We start from the raw sequence: 21,442 nt of genomic DNA, 5'->3' as shown, positions 1-21,442 counted from the left end.
GTCTCTCTACTACTCTTTACTACTCACTCTCTACTACTCACTCTCTACTACTCTTTCTCTCTTCTACTCACTCTCTACTACTTTCTACTCACTCACTACTACTCTCTACTACTCACTCTCTACTACTCTACTCTCTACTACTCACTCTCGACTACTCTCTATTACTCACTCTCTCTACTCTGTACTCACTCTTTACTGCTCCATCTCTACTACTCACTCTCTAATACTCACCCACTACTACTCTCTCCTACTCACTCTCTACTACTCTACTACTCACCCTCTACTACTCTCTTCTACTCACTCTCTACTACTCACTCTGTACTCTCTACTGCTCCCTCTCTACTACTCACTCTCTACTACTCACTCACTACTACTCTCTCCTACTTATTGTCTACTACTCTCTTCTACTCTCTCTCTACTACTCTACAACTCACTCTCTACTACTCACTCTCTATTACTCTTTCTCTAATACTCACTCTCTACCACTCTCTAATACTCACTCTCTACTACTCTCTACTACTCTACTACTCTCTCTCTACTACTCTGTACTCTATTCTCTACTACTCACTCTCTACTACTCTCGATACTACCCTTTACTACTCACTCTCTACTACTCACTCCCTACAACTCACTCTCTACTCACTCTCTACTCACTCTCTACTACTCTCTGCTACTCACTCTCTACTACTCTCTACCCTACTCTCTACTACTCTCTCTACTACTCTCTCTACTACTCACTCTCTACTACTCTCTTGTACTCACTCTCTACTACTCTCTCTACTACTCTACTACTCACTCTCTACTACTCTCTCTCTCTACTACTCACTCTCTATACTCTCTACTACTCACTCTCTACTACTCACTCTCTATTCTTTACTACTCACTCTCTACTAATCTACTATTCACTCTACTACTCTCTACTACTCTCTCTCTACTACTCACTCTCATACCACTCTCTACTACTCTCTACTCTACTCTCTACTACTCACTCTCTACTACTCTCTACTACTCACACTCTACTACTCTCTTTCTCTACTACTCTTTACTACTCACTCTCCACTACTCTCTACTACTCTCTCTCTACTACTCTCTACTATTCTCTCTCTACTACTCTCTCTCTACTACTCACTCTCTACTAATCGCTACTACTCTCTACTATTCACTCTCTACTACTCTTTACTACTCACTCTCTCTACTCTCTACTACTCACTCTCTATTACTCACTCTCTACTACTCTACTACTCACTCTCTACTACTCCTCTCTCTCTACTACTCACTCTCTACCACTCTCTACTACTCACTCTCTACTACTCTCTACTACCCACTCTTTACTACTCTCTACTACTCTCTCTACTACGCTCTACCACTCACTCTCTACTACCCTCTACTACTCTCTAATACTCACGCTCTACTCTCTACTACTCACTCTCGGCTACTCTCTACTACTCACTCTCTACTACTATCTCTCTCTACTACTCACTCTCTACTACTATGTATCTCTACTACTCTTTACTACTCACTCTCTACTACTCACTCTCTACTACTCTTTCTCTCTACTACTCACTCTCTACTACTTTCTACTCACTCTCTACTACTCTCTACTACTCACTCTCTACTACTCTACTCTCTACTACTCACTCTCTACTACTCTCTATTACTCACTCTCTCTACTCTGTACTCTCTCTTTACTGCTCCATCTCTACTACTCACTCTCTAATACCCACTCACTACTACTCTCTCCTACTCACTCTCTACTACTCTACTACTCACCCTCTACTACTCTCTTCTACTCACTCTCTACTACTCACTCTCTACCACTCTCTACTACTCACTCTCTACTACTCTCTACTACTCTCTATTACTCACTCTATCTACTCTGTACTCTCTACTGCTCTCTCTCTACTACTCACTCTCTACTACTCTCTTCTACTCACTCTCTACTACTCACTCTCTACTACTCTCTACTACTCACTCTCTACTACTCTCTACTACTCTCTATTACTCACTCTATCCACTCTGTACTCTCTACTGCTCACTCTCTACTACTCACGCTCTACTACTTTTTCTCTACTACTCTCTACCACTCTCTAATACTCACTGTTGGAGCCGGCCTCGTGGCGTGGTCCTGTTCCCCCTCGCTAAGCCACACGAGGTCCCATGCACCTCGGGGCGCCTCCATTTTGGATTATACGTCACTCCACGTGACCACCTACATGACCCTGCTCTACCCGGCCTCGGTCCCAGCGAGGCCCGACATCGAGGCGCCAACCCATGGCCTGGGGATACCACGTGAGCACTTCCCACTCCCGGCGGAGGGCAGTATCGATGGGACCCCCAACCGTCCTTCCACACCTAGGTGCGATCGCCCCACAGCTCTCTGGGGCCTGGCGCCTCTCCTGCTGGGCTTCTGGCCGCGCCCTACCCGGCCTCTCCCCCTCCTGGGCGCAAGGGTCCGGACATCAAAGGGCTCCAGACCTATATCTGGGGCGACCGGGCAACAAGACGACAGTTGTATCCCGGAGTCAAGAGCCCTGCTGATCGGATCGCGGCTGACCCTACGGAGAAAGACTCTTCCTGAACCGACACTCTGAGCCCTGCTGACGACGTCGCGGCTCCATCGTGCTTACAAGACCTTCACGAACCTTTGGGGCCCTGCTGACGCTGTCGCGGCCCGACCTTGTTGAAACGTACCATCAGAGCCCAGCTGACCTCGTCGCGGCTCGACCGAAGCGGACCTACCACCGGAGCCCTGCTGACTGTGTCGCGGCTCGACCCAAACAAAACTACCACCCGAGTCCTGCAGACACCGTCGCGGCTCTCCACGTCCGAGCCGCTCTGAGACCAGCACCCAAGGTCTGGCGCAGAGCCTTCCCGTACCTGGCTGGTACTAAGACTGTCCCGCTACCCTATCCCTCCAAGAACATTGAGACTCGTGCCGGATCACTCGATCCCATTGTAAATATTGAACCGTGCTCCTTTTTATATAAAGAACCAAGATAAGCAACTAATACGGAGTCCTGTGTGGTGGTGTTACTGGGCCTAGTACGATCATAGGAGAAGGACCTCTCCTAGGAGGCTTCTCAGCGGCGCTCGGCTATAACTTTGCGGTAGGAAGGTGCCCCGGAGTAGTCCCCCCGACTCCCCGGTGGTCCTCCCTCCAACACTCACTCTCTACTACTCTCTACAACTCTCTCTCTACTACTCACTCTCTACTACTCTCTACTACTCACTCTCTACTACTCTGTACTCCACTACTCACTCTCTACTACTCTCTTTACTACCCTTTACTACTCACTCTCTACTACTCACTCCCTACAACTCACTCTCTACTCACTCTCTACTACTCTCTATTACTCACTCTCTCTACTCTGTACTCTCTTTACTGCTCTCTCTCTACTACTCACTCACTACTACTCTCTTCTCCTCACTCTCTACTAATCTCTGCTACTCACTCTCTACTACTCTCTCTCTACCCTCTCTCTCTACTACTCTACTACTCACTCTCTACTACTCTACTCTCTACTACTCACTCTCTTCTACTCTCTACTACTCATCCTCTACTACTCTCTACTACTCACTCTCTACTACTCTTTATTACTCACTCTGTACTACTCTACTCTCTATTACTCACTCTCTCTACTCTGTACTCTCTTTACTGCTCTCTCTCTCTACTACTCACTCACTACTACTCTCTCCTACTCACTCTCTACTACTCTACTGATCACTCTCTACTACTCTCTTCTACTCACTCTCTACTACTCACTCTCTACTACTCTCTACTACTCACTCTCTACTACCCGCTTTCATTATTACTCTTTACTACTTACTCTCTACTACTCTCTACTACTCTCTACTCACTCTCTACTACTCTCTATTACTCTCTCTGTACTACTCTACTCTCTACTACTCACTCTCTACTACTCTCTACTACTCTCTATTACTCACTCTCTCTACTCTGTACTCTCTTTACTGCTCTCCCTCTACTACTCACTCACTACTACTCTCTTCTACTCACTCTCTACTAATCTCTACTACTCACTCTCTACTACTCTACTACTCACTCTCTACTACTCCTCTCTCTCTACTACTCACTCTCTACCACTCTCTACTACTCACTCTCTACTACTCTCTACTATTCACTTGTTGGAGGGAGGACCACCGGGGAGTCGGGGGGACTGCTCCAGCCACCTCCCTTCCGCAAAGTTATAGCCGAGCGCCGCTGAGAAGCCTCCTAGGAGAGGTCCTTCTCCTGAGATCGTACTAGGCCCAGTAACACCACCACACCGGACTCTGTATCTGTTGCTTATCTTGGTTCTTTATCAAAGGTAGCACATTCAATATTTACAGTGGGATCGAGTGATCCAAAAAGAGTCTCAATGTCTTTAGGGGGATAGGGCGGCGGGCCAGTCTCAGTACCAGCCAGGTACGGGGAGGCTCTGCGCCAGGCCTTGCGTGCTGGCCTCGAAGTAGCTCGGACGGGGAGAGCCGCGACGGCGTCTGCAGGGCTCGGGTGGTAGTTCCGCTTGGGTCGAGCCGCGACACAGTCAGCAGGGCTCCGGTGGTAGGCCCGCTTTGGTCGAGCCGCGACGAGGTCAGCTGGGCTCTGATGGCTAGTTCAACAAGGTCGGGCCACGACAGCGTCAGCAGGGCCCCAAAGGTTCGTGAAGGTCTTCAAGCACGGTGGAGCCGCGACGTCGTCAGCAAGGCTCAGGGTGTAAGATCAGGATAAGTCTTTCTCCGTAGGGTCAGCCGCGATCCGATCAGCAGGGCTCTTGACTCCGGGATACAACTGTTGTCTTGTGGCCGGGTCGCCCCAGACATAGGACTGGAGCCCTTTGATGTCCGGACCCTTGCGCCCGGGGGGGGCGGAGAGGCCGGGTAGGGAGCGGCCAGACGCCCAGCAGGAGAGGCGCCAGGCCCCAGAGAACTCTGGGGCGCTCGCACCTAGGTGTGGAAGGACGGTTGGGGGTCCCATCGATACTGCCCTCCGCCGGGAGTGGGAAGGGTTCACGTGGTATCCCCCGGGCCAGGGGTTGGCACCTCGATGTCGGGCTTCGCTGGGACCGAGGCCGGGTGGAGCGAGGTCACTTCGGTGGTCACGTGGAGTGACGTATAATCCAAAATGGAGGAGCCCCGAGGTGCATGGGACCTCGTGCGGCTTAGCGAGGGGGAACAGGACCACGCCACGAGGCCGGCTCCAACACGCGTCCCCCCCAGCTGAAGGCAGGGAGAGTCACCCATCTCCTTGGGGGTTCTCCTCACCGAGGTGGAAGAATCTGGACAGGCCGTCCGCATTGGCGTGGTCGTTGCCGGGCCGGTGCTCCACGGTGAAGTCCATCCCTTGCAGCGAGATGGACCATCGCAACAGCTTGGGGTTCTCGCCCCGCATTTGCATTAGCCACCGCAAGGGCCGGTGGTCAGTTTGGACACTGAAGTGGGTGCCGAAAAGGTAGGGCCGGAGCTTCTTGAGAGCCCATACCACAGCAAAGGCTTCCCGCTCGATGGTGCTCCACCTCTGTTTTCGTGGCAGCAGTCGGCGGCTGATAAAGGCCACAGGTCGGTCGAGGCCCCCGGCGTCCATCTGGGAGAGGACCGCCCCGACCCCGTACTCTGATGCATCGGTCTGAACCACAAATTCCTTGCTGTAGTCAGGGGCCTGTAGCACAGGGGCAGCACACATGGCCGCCTTGAGGGCTTCAAAAGCGGTCTGACAGCGGGGCGTCCAGTGCACCGCCTTGGGCTGTTTCTTGGAAGTGAGCTCCGTAAGGGGCCCCACAATGCTGCCATAATCTTTAATGAATCGCCGGTAGTAGCCTGTGAGGCCCAAGAAGGCCCGGACAGCGGTTTGGGTTGCGGGGGGCTCCCACGCCTGGATGGCATCGACCTTTAACTGGAGGGGCGCCACCTGGCCACTCCCCACCTGGTGGCCCAGATAGGTCACAGATCCTTGACCGATCTGGCATTTGCTGGCCTTAATTGTGAGCCCGGCCCTTTGGAGAGTGGCCAGGACTTCTCGGAGGTGTCCTAGGTGCGCGGCCCAGTGGTTGCTGAAGACGGCAATGTCGTCGAGGTAGGCCGCGCTGAAAGCTTCTAGCCCGGCCAGGACCTTGTTCACCAGCCTCTGGAAGGTCGCTGGGGCGTTCTTCATCCCGAAGGGCATCACCCGAAAGTGGTAGTGCCCATCAGGGGTGGAAAAGGCGGATCGTTCCTGGGCGCCGGGAGTGAGCTTGATCTGCCAGTACCCAGCGGTGAGATCAAAGGTGCTTAGGTAGCGAGCGGCCCCTAAGCGATCGATCAGCTCGTCTGCCCGTGGCAGGGGGTGGGCATCGGTCTTGGTGACTGCGTTCAGGCCCCGGTAGTCTACACAAAATCTGAGTTCCGGGGAGGTGCCGGGGGCAGCGGCCTTCGGCACCAAGACCACTGGGCTGGCCCACGGGCTGTCTGATAACTCGATGACTCCGAGGGCGAGCATCTTGGACACCTCGGTCTGTATGCAGGCTCGGACTCGGTCGGGTACTCTGTAGGTGCGGTGCCGCACCGGGGGGCTGTCCCCGGTGTCCACGTCGTGGACGCACCAGGGGGTCACCCCGGGCGTGAGAGAGAAGAGGGCAGCGAAGGGTTGCAGCAACTTCCGGCAGTCATGGCGCTGTTCTGGGGTCAGGGTGGCAGAGAGTTTGACGCCCTCCACGGAGCCGGCTTGGCCCGAGGACCCCAGGAGGTCTGGTAGGGGCTCGGAGTCGCTTTCGCCCCCATCGTCGGTAGCCAGCAGCAGGCTTAGTTCAGTTCGGGCAAAGTGGGGCTTGAGCCGGTTGGCGTGTAGGACCCGGAGGGGGTTCCTCGGGGTCTCCATGTCGACCAGGTAGGTGACGGGGCTCTTCCTCTCAACCACCTTGAAGGGCCCGGTCCACTTGTCCTGCAGGGCACAGGGGTCCACGGGCGACATGACCCAGACTTGCTGGCCCGGCTCGAACTCGATGGTCGAGGCATTCTCGTCATACCAGCGTTTCATGTCTTCTTGGCTGGCTTCGAGGTTGGCTTCTGCCAGGGCCCGGAACCTCCGAGTCTGGTTCCGCAGGGTCAGGAGGTACCGGTAGACGTCGGGGGGGGGCATCTTGGACGTTTGCCTCCCAGCCCTCCTTGACCAGGCTGAGGGGCCCTCGGACGGGGTGCCCATACAATAGTTCGAAGGGGCTGAAGCCCAGGGATTTCTGTGGTACCTCTCGATAGGCGAACAGGAGGCAGGGCAGCAGGACGTCCCATCTCCTCCTCAGGGGCTCTTCCAGACCATTGATCATTCCCTTCAGGGTTCTGTTGAACCGCTCGACCAGTCTGTTCCCCTGGGGGTGGTAAGGAGTGGTGAATTTGTAGGTGACCCCACATTGTTGCCAGAGGGATTTCATGTATTTTGAAATAAAGTTCGTACCCCTGTCGCTCACCACTTCTCGGGGGAACCCCACTCTGGAGAAGGTGCCCATCAGGGCCCGGCCCACCACTGGAGCTGTCACAGTGCGGAGTGGGATGGCCTCGGGGTATCGGGTGGCGTGGTCGACCAGTACCAGGATGAAGCGGTGTCCCAGGGCAGTCCGGGGGTCGAGGGGCCCCACGATGTCGATCCCTACTCGTTCGAACGGGGTGTGGACGGCTGGAAATGGTTGGAGGGGGGCCTTAACTCGACCCCCAGTCTTTCCGCTAGCCTGGCAGGTCTGGCAGGACCGGCAGTGATGGTCCACGTCTCTCCGCATTCGGGGCCAATAGAAATGGGTCACTAGGCGGCTGTAAGTTTTGTTTCGCCCGAGGTGTCCGGCGAGGGGTACGTCGAGCGCCAAGTTCAGGAGGAACTCTCGGTATACAATAAGTCATTGTCCCAATAGATCCAGTGGGTTCCTGTGGGGTCCCCCGAGGCCTGGGCGGCCGCTTGCTGACGGGCCCCCTCGAGGGACGGGCAGGCCTTTTGCTCTTGCTGGAATTGTTCGCGGGTGGGGCCCCCGTCGTGGCGCCACTGGGCCAGCTCGGGGATCTCGCTGAGGGAGGCGGCCTCGTCGGGAGGAAGTTCGGATGGCCCGGCCTCATCGTCAGGTTCCTCCGTGCCGGAGGAGGGTGATAGTTCTGGGCCCGTAGGCTCGTCGGGGGCCGTGGCAGCGGCAGGTTGGGCGGTCATGGACCGGGTGGTGGCACAGGCCCACTCGGGCAGCCCTAGCATCCCCAGATGCTCTCGGCGCTCCACCTGGGCCCAGGGGGAGCTCTCTAGGTCATTCCCCAGGAGGCAGTCCACCGGGGCGTCGTCGCGGACAGTTACTTTGAGGGTGCCTGACACTCCTCCCCACTCGAAGGGGATCCTGGCCATCCGGCACATGCTTTCGGTGTTGTCCGAGGTCCGGACAGGGCATAGGACATGCGGCAGGATTTGTTCGGGGGTCACCAGGTGGCAGCGGATAGCGGTCACGCTGGCCCCAGTGTCCCGGAGAGCTTCGGCCCGTTGTCCATTGATGGTGACCCACTGCTGGTACTTCTGGGTGTTGCTTGGGATGGCAGCCCGGGGTACCATTTCGCGGGGGCCCAGGAATACGAGTGACATGGCAGCTGGTTCCCACTCGGGGGACCCGTCCTCACGGTTTTCCTCCTCTTCCTGCCCTTCCCCCAGGGCTGCGGCGGCTATTTGTCGGGGAGGGGGCCCAGCGGTCCCGCTCCGCCGGTTCACAGGGCAGGCCGGGTCGCTCGCATAGTGGCCGGTCTGTTGGCAGCCGAAGCAGGTCACTGTTGGTCGGGGTCCAGGCCTGGCGATGGGGGTCCCCCTTCGGACCAGGGTCGGGGACGTGTGGTTGGCGGCTTGGCCTCGTGGCGGGCTTCTGGGCGGCCCGGTCGGGAAGTCTCGACTGCGGTGGGACCCCCCTCCTCCGCCCCGCTGGCGAGGAGGTCCCGTGGTACTCCGTTGGTAGTCCCCCACGGGGTTCCGTGGGACCCGGGTGTTGACCCATCGGTCGGCTTCGGCAGCGAGCTTCCGGGGCTCGGTCAGCTTACTGTCCAGGAGGTGTTGCCTTAGTTCCACAAAGCAGTTGTTGGCGAGGTGCTCCCAGACAATGAGGTCGAACAGTTCGTTGTACGAGGTGACCTTGCTCCCTTTTATCCACCCTTCAAAGGCCCGGCTGAAGAAGTCCACGTATTCGACCCATGTGGTGCCGGGGAGCTTCTTACAGTCCCGGAAGCGCTGCCGGTACATCTCGGCTGATAGTCCGTAGCGTGTGAGTAGGGCTTCTTTCATGTGGTCGTATGAGGTCATCACCGCGTCGGGGAGTTGCAGCAGGGTATCCCGGCCCTCGCTGAGGAACCTCCCCCATAGGCCGGTACCCCAATCCTTCCGGGGTACCCGATGGGAGGTCATGGCTACCTCGTAGGCTCGGAACCACTGCTGGATGTCGTCGTTTTTGTAGTATTCCTTGACGACATCCTTGGGGATATGAACCTTCGGCTCGGTTAGTGGCAGAGCGTCCCGGGCTCCGGGGGTGCCGGTCTCCCCCGTTTTGGATTTCAGTTCGAGTGCCTTGAGGCCCTTCTCGTGTTCAAGGGTTAGCCGTTTCTCTTCTAGTTCTCGTTGCCGTTTCTTTTCTTCGATTTCCTCCTGCAGCCGGAGTTGCTCCAAGGCTAGTTTCTTCTCTGCCAGCAGGAGTTCACCGTCCAGCCGGAGTCGGGCGAGGTCCATTTTGTGTGTCCGGACCCTCTCCCGTTCTTGCATCTCCTCGTGGGACAGGCCGGCTTCCAGGATGCTTCGTCCCCCATCTGTCGGGGTTATGGTCGGTGGCAGGTTTCCGCCCCGGGCCGCGGTTCCCACGGCTCGGGGGGAGTGGTCTCGGATTCTGCCCAGGTTTTCAGGGCTTTCTGCATTTCTTCCTTGGTGCCCAATCCTGTGGTTGGGATCCCTTTGTCCTTGCAGAATTGTTTCAGTTCTTTGTGGGTGTACTCTTCCAGCTTTTCCAGTTGGAAGGTTGCGGCGATGGTTGCTTCTTGGTCATTCATGGTTAGGTAGTGGTTGCGTTACTTGCTTGTACGATTGCGTCTGGCTCGGATCCCGTCGCTGGCCACCAAATGTTGGAGGGAGGACCACCGGGGAGTCGGGGGGACTGCTCCAGCCACCTCCCTTTCGCAAAGTTATAGCTGAGCGCCGCTGAGAAGCCTCCTAGGAGAGGTCCTTCTCCTGAGATCGTACTAGGCCCAGTAATACCACCACACCGGACTCTGTATCAGTTGCTTATCTTGGTTCTTTATCAAAGGTAGCACATTCAATATTTACAGTGGGATCGAGTGATCCAAAAAGAGTCTCAATGTCTTTAGGGGGATAGGGCGGCGGGCCAGTTTCAGTACCAGCCAGGTACGGGGAGGCTCTGCGCCAGGCCTTGCGTGCTGGCCTCGAAGTAGCTCGGACGGGGAGAGCCGCGACGGCGTCTGCAGGGCTCGGGTGGTAGTTCCGCTTGGGTCGAGCCGCGACACAGTCAGCAGGGCTCCGGTGGTAGGCCCGCTTTGGTCGAGCCGCGACGAGGTCAGCTGGGCTCTGATGGCTAGTTCAACAAGGTCGGGCCGCGACAGCGTCAGCAGGGCCCCAAAGGTTCGTGAAGGTCTTCAAGCACGGTGGAGCCGCGACGTCGTCAGCAGGGCTCAGGGTGTAAGATCAGGATAAGTCTTTCTCCGTAGGGTCAGCCGCGATCCGATCAGCAGGGCTCTTGACTCTGGGATACAACTGTTGTCTTGTGGCCGGGTCGCCCCAGATATAGGACTGGAGCCCTTTGATGTCCGGACCCTTGCGCCCGGGGGGGGTGGAGAGGCCGGGTAGGGAGCGGCCAGACGCCCAGCAGGAGAGGCGCCAGGCCCCAGAGAACTGTGGGGCGCTTGCACCTAGGTGTGGAAGGACGGTTGGGGGTCCCATCGATACTGCCCTCCGCCGGGAGTGGAAAGGATTCACGTGGTATCCCCCGGGCCAGGGGTTGGCGCCTCGATGTCGGGCTTCGCTGGGACCGAGGCCGGGTGGAGCGGGGTCACGTCGGTGGTCACGTGGAGTGACGTATAATCCAAAATGGAGGAGCCCCGAGGTGCATGGGACCTCGTGCGGCTTAGCGAGGGGGAACAGGACCACGCCACGAGGCCGGCTCCAACATCACTCTTTACTACTCTCTACTACTCTCTCTACTACTCTCTACTACTCACTCTCTACTACTCTCTACTACTCTCTAATACTCACGCTCTACTCTCTACTACTCACTCTCGGCTACTCTCTACTACTCACTCTCTACTACTATCTCTCTCTACTACTCACTCTCTACTACTATGTCTCTCTACTACTCTTTACTACTCACTCTCTACTACTCACTCTCTACTACTCTTTCTCTCTACTACTCACTCTCTACTACTTTCTACTCACTCTCTACTACTCTCTACTACTCACTCTCTACTACTCTACTCTCTACTACTCACTCTCTACTACTCTCTATTACTCACTCTCTCTACTCTGTACTCTCTCTTTACTGCTCCATCTCTACTACTCACTCTCTAATACTCACTCACTACTACTCTCTCCTACTCACTCTCTACTACTCTACTACTCACCCTCTACTACTCTCTTCTACTCACTCTCTATTACTCCTTCTCTACTACTCTCTACTACTCACTCTCTACTACTCTCTACTACTCTATAATACTCACGCTCTACTCTCTACTACTCACTCTCGGCTACTCTCTACTACTCACTCTCTACTACTATCTCTCTCTACTACTCACTCTCTACTACAATGTATCTTTACTACTATCTACTACTCTTTACTACTCACTCTCTACTACTCACTCTCTACTACACTTTCTCTATACTACTCACTCTCTACTACTTTCTACTCACTCTCTACTACTCTCTACTACTCACTCTCTACTACTCTACTCTCTACTATTCACTCTCTACTACTCACTCTCTCTACTCTGTACTCTCTCTTTACTGCTCTATCTCTACTACTCACTCTCTAATACTCACTCACTACTACTCTCTCCTACTCACTCTCTACTACTCTACTACTCACCCTCTACTACTCTCTTCTACTCACTCTCTACTACTCACTCTCTACCACTCTCTACTACTCACTCTCTACTACTCTCTATTACTCACTCTATCTACTCTCTTCTACTCACTCTCTACTACTCACTCTCTACTACTCTCTACTACTCACTCTCTACTACTCTCTACTACTCTCTAGTACTCACTCTATCTACTCTGTACTCTCTACTGCTCACTCTCTACTACTCACTCTCTACTACTCTTTCTCTACTACTCACTCTCTACCACTCTCTAATACTCACTCTCTACTACTCTCTACTACTCTCTCTCTACTACTCACTCTCTACTACTCTCTACTACTCACTCTCTACTACTCTGTACTCTATTCTCTACTACTCACTCTCTAATACTCTCTTTACTACCCTTTACTACTCACTCTCTACTACTCACTCCCTACAACTCACTCTCTACTCACTCTCTACTACTCTCTATTACTCACTCTCTCTACTCTGTACTCTCTTTACTGCTCTCTCTCTACTACTCACTCACTACTACTCTCTTCTCCTCACTCTCTACTAATCTCTGCTACTCACTCTCTACTACTCTCTCTCTACCCTCTCTCTCTACTACTCTACTACTCACTCTCTACTACTCTACTCTCTACTACTCATTCTCTTCTACTCTCTACTACTCATCCTCTACTACTCTCTACTACTCACTCTCTACTACTCTTTATTACTCACTCTGTACTACTCTACTCTCTATTACTCACTCTCTCTACTCTGTACTCTCTTTACTGCTCTCTCTCTACTACTCACTCACTACTACTCTCTCCTACTCACTCTCTACTACTCTACTGATCACTCTCTACTACTCTCTTCTACTCACTCTCTACTACTCACTCTCTACTACTCTCTACTACTCACTCTCTACTCTACTCTCTACTACTCACTCTCTACTACCCTCTCTCATTATTACTCTTTACTACTTACTCTCTACTACTGTCTACTACTCTCTACTCACTCTCTACTACTCTCTATTACTCTCTCTGTACTACTCTACTCTCTACTACTCACTCTCTACTACTCACTCTCTACTACTCTCTATTACTCACTCTCTCTACTCTGTACTCTCTTTACTGCTCTCCCTCTACTACTCACTCACTACTACTCTCTTCTACTCACTCTCTACTAATCTCTACTACTCACTCTCTACTACTCTACTACTCACTCTCTACTACTCCTCTCTCTCTACTACTCACTCTCTACCACTCTCTACTACTCACTCTCTACTACTCTCTACTACTCACTCTTTACTACTCTCTACTACTCTCTCTACTACTCTACTACTCACTCTCTACTACTCTCTACTACTCTCTAATACTCACGCTCTACTCTCTACTACTCACTCTCGGCTGCTCTCTACTACTCACTCTCTACTACTATCTCTCTCTACTACTCACTCTCTACTACTATGTCTCTCTACTACTCTTTACTACTCACTCTCTACTACTCACTCTCTACTACTCTTTCTCTCTACTACTCACTCTCTACTACTTTCTACTCACTCTCTACTACTCACTCTCTACTACTCTACTCTCTACTACTCACTCTCTACTACTCTCTATTACTCACTCTCTCTACTCTGTACTCACTCTTTATTCCTCCATCTCTACTACTCACTCTCTAATACTCACTCACTACTACTCTCTCCTACTCACTCTCTACTACTCTACTACTCACCCTCTACTACTCTCTTCTACTCACTCTCTACTACTCACTCTCTACTACTCTCTACTACTACTCTCTACTACTCTCTATTACTCACTCTAACTACTCTGTACTCTCTACTGCTCTCTCTCTACTACTCACTCTCTACTACTCTCTTCTACTCACTCTCTACTACTCACTCTCTACTACTCTCTACTACTCACTCTCTACTCTACTCTCTACTACTCACTCTCTACTACCCTCTCTCATTATTACTCTTTACTACTTACTCTCTACTACTCTCTACTACTCTCTACTCACTCTCTACTACTCTCTATTACTCTCTCTGTACTACTCTACTCTCTACTACTCACTCTCTACTACTCTCTACTACTCTCTATTACTCACTCTCTCTACTCTGTACTCTCTTTACTGCTCTCCCTCTACTACTCACTCACTACTACTCTTCTAGTCACTCTCTACTAATCTCTACTACTCACTCTCTACTACTCTACTACTCACTCTCTACTACTCCTCTCTCTCTACTACTCAGTCTCTACCACTCTCTACTACTCACTCTCTACTACTCTCTACAACTCACTCTTTACTACTCTCTACTACTCTCTCTACTACTCTCTACTACTCACTCTCTACTACTCTCTAATACTCACGCTCTACTCTCTACTACTCACTCTCGGCTACTCTCTACTACTCACTCTCTACTACTATCTCTCTCTACTACTCACTCTCTACTACTATGTCTCTCTACTACTCTTTACTACTCACTCTCTACTACTCACTCTCTACTACTCTTTCTCTCTACTACTCACTCTCTACTACTTTCTACTCACTCTCTACTACTCTCTACTACTCACTCTCTACTACTCTACTCTCTACTACTCATTCTCTACTACTCTCTATTACTCACTCTCTCTACTCTGTATTCTCTCTTTACTGCTCCATCTCTACTACTCACTCTCTAATACTCACTCACTACTACTCTCTCCTACTCACTCTCTACTACTCTACTACTCACCCTCTACTACTCTCTTCTACTCACTCTCTACTACTCACTCTCTACTACTCACTCTCTACTACTCTCTACTACTCTCTATTACTCACTCTATCTACTCTGTACTCTCTACTGCTCTCTACTACTCACTCTCTACTACTCTCTTCTACTCACTCTCTACTACTCACTCTCTACTACTCTCTACTACTCACTCTCTACTACTCTCTACTACTCTCTATTACTCACACTATCTACTCTGTACTCTCTACTGCTCACTCTCTACTACTCACTCTCTACTACTCTTTCTCTACTACTCACTCTCTACCACTCTCTAATACTCACTCTCTACTACTCTCTACTACTCACTCTACTTCTCTACTACTCTCTCTCTCTACTACTCACTCTCTACTACTCTCTACTACTCACTCTCTACTACTCTGTACTCTATTCTCTACTACTCACTCTCTACTACTCTCTCTACTACTCTTTACTACTCACTCTCTACTCTCACTCCCTACAACTCACTCTCTACTCACTCTCTACTACTCTCTATTACTCACTCTCTCTACTCTGTACTCTCTTTACTGCTCTCTCTCTACTACTCACTCACTACTACTCTCTTCTACTCACTCTCTACTAATCTCTACTACTCACTCTCTACTACTCTACTACACACTCTCTACTACTCCTCTCTCTCTACTACTCTCTCTCTCTACTACTCACTCTCTACCACTCTCTACTACTCACTCTTTACTACTCTCTACTACTCACTCTCTACTACTCTCTAATACTCACTCTCTACTACTCTCTACTACTCTCTAATACTCACGCTCTACTCTCTACTACTCACTCTCGGCTACTCTCTACTACTCACTCTCTACTACTATCTCTCTCTACTACACACTCTCTACTACTATGTCTCTCTACTACTCTTTACTACTCGCTCTCTACTACTCACTCTCTACTAATCTCTACTACTCTTTCTCTCTACTACTCACTCTCTACTACTTTCTACTCACTCTCTACTACTCTCTACTACTCACTCTCTACTACTCTGATCTCTACTACTCACTCTCTACTACTCTCTATTACTCACTCTCTCTACTCTGTACTCACTCTTTACTGCTCCATCTCTACTACTTACTCGCTAATACTCACTCACTACTACTCTCTCCTACTCACTCTCTACTACTCTACTACTCATCCTCTACTTCTCTCTTCTACTCACTCTCTACTACTCACTCTCTACTACTCTCTACTACTCACTATCTACTACTCTCTATTACTCACTCTATCTACTCTGTACTCTCTACTGCTCCCTCTCTACTACTCACTCTCTACTACTCACTCACTACTACTCTCTCCTACTTATTGTCTACTACTCTCTTCTACTCACTCTCTACTACTCTACAACTCACTCTCTACTACTCACTCTCTACTACTCTTTCTCTACTACTCACTCTCTACCACTCTCTAATACTCACTCTCTACTACTCTCTACTACACTACTACTCTCTCTCTACTACTTTGTACTCTATTCTCTACTATTCACTCTCTACTACTCTCGATACTACCCTTTACTACTCACTCTCTACTACTTACTCCCTACAACTCCCTCTCTACTCACTCTCTACTCACTCTCTACTACTCTCTGCTACTCACTCTCTACTACTCTCTACCCTACTCTCTACTACTCTCTCTACTACTCACTCTCTACTACTCTCATGTACTCACTCTCTACTACTCTCTCTCTCTACTACTCTACTACTCACTCTCTACTACTCTCTCTCTCTACTACTCACTCTCTATACTCTCTACTACTCACTCTCTACTACTCACTCTCTATTCTTTACTACTCACTCTCTACTAATCTACTATACACTCTACTACTCTCTACTACTCTCTCTCTACTACTCACTCTCATACTACTCTCTACTACTCTCTACTCTACTCTCTACTACTCACTCTCTACTACTCTCTACTACTCACACTCTACTACTCTCTCTCTCTACTACTCTTTACTACTCACTCTCCACTACTCTCTACTACTCTCTCTCTACTACTCTCTACTATTCTCTCTCTACTACTCTCTCTCTACTACTCACTCTCTACTAATCGCTACATTCTCTACTATTCACTCTCTACTACTCTTTACTACTCACTCTCTCTGCTCTCTACTACTCACTCTCTATTTCTCACTCTCTACTACTCTACTTCTCACTCTCTACTACTCCTCTCTCTCTACTACTCACTCTCTACCACTCTCTACTACTCACTCTCTACTACTCTCTACTACCCACTCTTTACTACTCTCTACTACTCTCTCTACTACTCTCTACTACTCACTCTCTACTACTCTCTATTACTCACGCTCTACTTTCTACTACTCACTCTCGGCTACTCTCTACTACTCACTCTCTACTACTATCTCTCTCTACTACTCTTTCTCTCTACTACTCACTCTCTACTACTCACTCTCTACTACTCTTTCTCTCTACTACTCACTCTCTACTACTTTCTACTCACTCTCTACTACTCTCTACTACTCACTCTCTACTACTCTACTCTCTACTACTCACTCTACTACTCTCTATTACTCACTCTCTCTACTCTGTAGTCTCTCTTTACTGCTCCATCTCTACTACTCACTCTATATAACTCACTCACTACTACTCTCTCCTACTCACTCCCTACTACTCTACTACTCACCCTCTACTACTCTCTTCTACTCACTCTCTACTACTCACTCTCTACTACTCTCTACTACTCACTCTCTACTACTCTCTATTACTCACTCTATCTACTCTGTACTCTCTACTGCTCTCTCTCTACTACTCACTCTCTACTACTCTCTTCTACTCACTCTCTACTACTCACTCTCTACTACTCACTCTCTACTACTCTCTATTACTCACTCTTTCTACTCTGTACTCTCTACTGCTCACTCTCTACTACTCACTCTCTACTACTCTTTCTCTACTACTCACTCTCTACCACTCTCTAATACTCACTCTCTACTACTCTCTACTACTCACTCTACTACTCTACTACTCTCTACTACTCACTCTCTACTACTCTCTACTCTATTCTCTACTACTCACTTTCTACTACTCTCTTTACTACCCTTTACTACTCACTCTCTACTACTCACTCCCTACAACTCACTCTCTACTCACTCTCTACTACTCTCTATTACTCCCTCTCTCTACTCTGCACTCTCTTTACTGCTCTCTCTCTACTACTCACTCACTACTACTCTCTTCTACTCACTCTCTACTAATCTCTACTACTCACTCTCTACTACTCTACTACTCACTCTCTACTACTCCTCTCTCTACTACTCTCTACTACTCTCTCTCTCTCTCTACTACTCACTCTCTACCACTCTCTACTACTCACTCTCTACTACTCTCTACTACTCACTCTTTACTACTCTCTACTACTCTCTCTACTACTCTCTAATACTCACTCTCTACTACTCTCTAATACTCACGCTCTACTCTCTACTACTCACTCTCGGCTACTCTCTACTACTCACTCTCCTCTACTATCTCTCTCTACTACTCACTCTCTACTACTATGTCTCTCTACTACTCTTTACTACTCACTCTCTACTACTCACTCTCTACTACTATCTACTACTCTTTCTCTCTACTACTCACTCTCTACTACTTTCTACTCACTCTCTACTACTCTCTACTACTCACTCTCTACTACTCTACTCTCTACTACTCACTCTCTACTACTCTCTATTACTCACTCTCTCTACTCTGTACTCACTCTTTACTGCTCCATCTCTACTACTCACTCTCTAATACTCACTCACTACTACTCTCTCCTACTCACTCTCTACTACTCTACTACTCACCCTCTACTACTCTCTTCTACTCACTCTCTACTACTCACTCTCTACTACTCTCTACTACTCACTCTCTACTACTCTCTACTACTCACTCTATCTACTCTGTACTCTCTACTGCTCCCTCTCTACTACTCACTCTCTACTACTCACTCACTACTACTCTCTCCTACTTATTGTCTACTACTCTCTTCTACTCACTCTCTACTAATCTACAACTCACTCTCTACTACTCACTCTCTACTACCCTTTCTCTACTACTCACTCTCTACCACTCTCTAATACTCACTCTCTACTACTCTCTACTACTCTACTACTCTCTCTCTACTACTCTGTACTCTATTCTCTACTACTCACTCTCTACTACTCTCGATACTACCCTTTACTACTCACTCTCTACTACTCACTCCCTACAACTCACTCTCTACTCACTCTCTACTCACTCTCTACTACTCTCTGCTACTCACTCTCTACTACTCTCTACCCTACTCTCTACTACTCTCTCTACTACTCTCTCTACTACTCACTCTCTACTACTCTCTTGTACTCACTCTCTACTACTCTCTCTCTTTACTACTCTACTACTCACTCTCTACTACCCTCTCTCTCTACTAACCACTCTCTATACTCTCTACTACTCACTCTCTACTACTCACTCTCTATTCTTTACTACTCACTCTCTACTAATCTACTATTCACTCTACTACTCTCTACTACTCTCTCTCTACTACTCACTCTCATACTACTCTCTACTACTCTCTACTCTACTCTCTACTACTCACTCTCCACTACTCTCTACTACTCTCTCTCTACTACTCTCTACTATTCTCTCTCTACTACTGTCTCTCTACTACTCACTCTCTACTAACCGCTACTACTCTCTACTATTCACTCTCTACTACTCTTTACTACTCACTCTCTCTACTCTCTACTACTCACTCTCTATTACTCACTCTCTACTACTGAATCTCAACTACTCTCTTTCTACTACTCACTCGCTACTACTCTCTCGCTACTACTCTTTATTACTCACTCTCCACTACTCTCTACAACTCCCTCTCTACTACTCTCTACTGTCTCTCTCTACTACTCACTCTCTACTACTCTCTACTCACTATCTACTACTCTCTACTACTCTACTACTCACTCACTACTACTCACTATCTACTACTCACTCTCTACTACTCTCTACTACTCTCTATTAGTCACTCTCTCTACTCTGTACTCTCGCTTTATTGGCCTCTCTCTACTACTCACTCACTACTACTCTCCCCTACTCACTCTCTACTACTCCTCAATCTCTATTACTCTCTTTTACTCACCCTCTACTACTCTCTACTACTCACTCTCTACTCTACTCTCTACTACTCACTCTCTACTACCCTCTCTGTCTATTACTCTTTACTACTCACTCTCCACTACTCTCTACTACTCTACTCACTCTCTACTACTCTCTATTACTCACTCTGTACTACTCTACTCTCTACTACTCACTCTCTACTACTCTCTATTACTCACTCTCTCTACTCTGTACTCTCTTTACTGCTCTCTCTCTACTACTCACTCACTACTATTCTCTCCTACTCACTCTCTACTACTCTACTACTCACTCTCTACTACTTTCTTCTACTCACTCTCTACTACTCACTCTCTACTACTCTCTACTACTCTCTACTACTCACTCTCTACTACTCTCTATTACTCACTCGCTCTACTCTGTACTCTCTACTGCTTTCTCTCTACTACTCACTCTCTACTACTCACTCACTACTACTCTCTCCTACTCAATCTCTATTACTCTCTTCTACTCACTCTCTACTACTCACTCTCTACTACTCCACTACTCACTCTCTACTACTCACTCTACTACTCTCTCTCTCTACTACTCACTCTCTACCACTCTCTACTACTCACTCTCTACTACTCTCTCTACTACTCTACTACTCTCTCTCTCTACTACTTTCTACTACTCACTCTCTACTACTCTCTACTACTCACTCTCTACTCACTCCCTACTACTCACTCTTTACTCACTCTCTACTCACTCTCTACTACTCTCTGCTACTCAATCTCTACTACTCTCTACTACTCACTCTCTACTACTCACTCTCTACTACTCTCTTGTACTCACTCTCTACTACTCTCTCTCTACTACTCACTCTCTACTACTCTCTCTCTACTACTCACTTTCTACTACACTCTACTACTCACTCTCTACTACTCACTCTCTTTTCTTTACTACTCACTCTCTACTCATCTACTATTCACTGTACTACCCTCTACTACACTCTTTCTCTACTACTCACTCTCTACTACTCTCTACTACTCACTCTCTACTACTCTCTACTACTCTCTCTCTCTACTACTCTTTACTACTCACTTTCCACTACTCTCTACTACTCTCTCTCCACTACTCTCTTCTATTCTCTCTCTTATACTCTCTCTCTACTACTCACTCTCTCTACTCTCTACTACTCATTCTCTATTACTCACTCTCTGCTACTCACTCTCTACTACTCTCTCTCTACTACTCACTCTCTACTACACTTTTCTACTCACTCTGCACTACTCTCTACAACTCACTCTCTGCAACTCTCTACTCTCACTCTACTACTCACTCTCTACTACTCTCTACTCACTCTCTACTACTCACTCTCTATTCTACTCTCTACTACTCACTCTCTACTACCCTCTCTCTACTACTCACTCTCTACTACCCTCTCCCTCTATTACTCTTTACTACTCACTCTCTACGACTCTCTACTACTCTCTACTTACTCTCTACTACTCTTTATTACTCACCCTCTCTACTACTCTACACTCTACTACTTACT

The sequence above is a fragment of the Triturus cristatus genome, chromosome 6 (genome assembly GCF_964204655.1).
Source record: "Triturus cristatus chromosome 6, aTriCri1.1, whole genome shotgun sequence".
NCBI classification, from domain to species: domain Eukaryota; kingdom Metazoa; phylum Chordata; class Amphibia; order Caudata; family Salamandridae; genus Triturus; species Triturus cristatus.
The sequence above is the reverse complement of the archived record's forward strand: the minus strand, read 5'-3'. Positions refer to the sequence as shown.